The sequence below is a fragment of the Physeter macrocephalus genome, chromosome 15 (assembly GCF_002837175.3).
Source record: "Physeter macrocephalus isolate SW-GA chromosome 15, ASM283717v5, whole genome shotgun sequence".
Taxonomy (NCBI): domain Eukaryota; kingdom Metazoa; phylum Chordata; class Mammalia; order Artiodactyla; family Physeteridae; genus Physeter; species Physeter macrocephalus.
In genome coordinates, this window is record NC_041228.1 from 62,944,877 (window position 1) to 62,946,239 (window position 1,363).

Consider the following 1,363-nt stretch of genomic DNA (forward strand, 5'->3'; position numbering starts at 1 on the left):
ATTTATGATGCCATTTACTAAATGGAGTGTTGAATTTCACTGGGCTTAACTGGGTTGAAGTTATCCAGACATCAGTAACCCACATCAAAACCAGGACGACTCAAGAAGTAATTCGAGTTTTCTGGCACTCCTGCCTCAACAATCTAGAATCTAGGGCACTGTTCTAAGGTGGTTCTCCTTTTTGGTTCGAAGGGTTTCTTTTTAATGATTTTTTTGGCTGTGGAGGCTGTTTGGCCACGCTGCGGATCTTGACGAGCAGGTGATTACTGATCACTAGTGTTTTCCGGGCGAGACAGTGGCGCTAACCCCCTCCCCTTCCCCCCGCTTCCCCCTCCTCCTCCCAGGCTGGAAAGGTGCAGGATCCGCTAAACCCTGCTTCGCACAGTGGCGGCCGGAGCAGACGCGGGATGGTCGCGCGCCCCCAGCAGAGCAAAGGGGGGCAGCGAGAGAGCCTGGGGAAGGTACGGGCGGGGAATCGGGGTGCGGACACCACCTGGAAAGAGCAGAGGGTCAATTGGGCGGGGGAAGCATTTGCCGAATGCAGGTGTGGAAGAAGCTGCCCCAGGCCCACCCTTTGCAGCCGAGGGGGCGGGGAGCCGGGCCGGAGACCCGGAGACTGCGGACGGAGCGCGGTCCTTGGGCGCTCGCTCGCCCTCCTTCCCAAGGCCCCGGAGGACGGCCCCTCGCCCCGGGGCCCGGCCTGCCGGCGCCAGCACCGCAGCGCCCGCGGCGGCCGCCGCTGCGGCGGCCGGCCGGCCGCCAGGGGGCGGGAGCGGCGCCGCGAACAATGGCCGCGCTCGGCCGCGGGCCTGCGAAAGAAAGAAGGGAGGGAAGGCCGGCGCGCGGCGCGGGTCTGCGGGGTCCGGGGGCGCGCGCGCTGGGCAGGCTGGGGAGCGAGAGCGGCTGCGTCGGCGGGGGCGCGCGGCGCGGGCCCGGGAGGGCGCGGCGGGAGCGCAGGGGAGGCGGGCGGAGGCGGGGGGAGGAGGCGGGGGGCGGGGAGCCCGAGGGGTGGAAGCCGGCAGCGGCGGCGGCGGCGGCGGCGGCCGAGCGGGGTCAGTTCTCTGTAGTGTTTGCCAATGTTGGAGTCGTCTGCAAAGTGTCCCCGGCGAGAAGGTAAATACCCTTGTGGGGGGCGTCCGGGAGGCCCCGACTTCCGCCCCGCTGGCGGGGGAGACAGAGGGCGCTGGGGAGCCCTGCGGGTCCGCGGCGCGCGGCGAACCCCGAGAAGAGCGGCCCCTTCGCGGCCTCCCCTCCCCCGCGCCTTCCCTCCCTCCTCGGGCTCTCTCCGGGCGGGAGGGGGAGGGGAGGAGGATGGCGGGGGCTGGGGAGCCGGGGAGGAGACGAATGAATTGGGGGGGGGGGC

The 1,363-nt window shown here is 69.2% G+C and overlaps 1 protein-coding gene across 9 annotated transcripts in view; it reads left to right on the forward strand.

Annotated features, from left to right (window-relative positions):
• The first annotated feature begins 345 nt into the window (after positions 1-345).
• Positions 346-1,363, forward strand: part of STAU2 (staufen double-stranded RNA binding protein 2) — a 319,639-nt gene continuing 318,621 nt past the window's right edge. For 3 of the 9 annotated variants that reach the window (XM_028500351.2, XM_028500354.2, XM_028500358.2), the window contains exon 1: positions 1,082-1,113. The gene's annotated coding sequence lies outside the window, so the exon portion shown is untranslated. Of the gene's footprint in view, positions 462-1,020; positions 1,114-1,363 lie in introns of those variants that run through there. The other 6 variants (XM_028500369.1, XM_028500365.2, XM_024127092.3 and 3 more) reach the window with 6 other exon arrangements.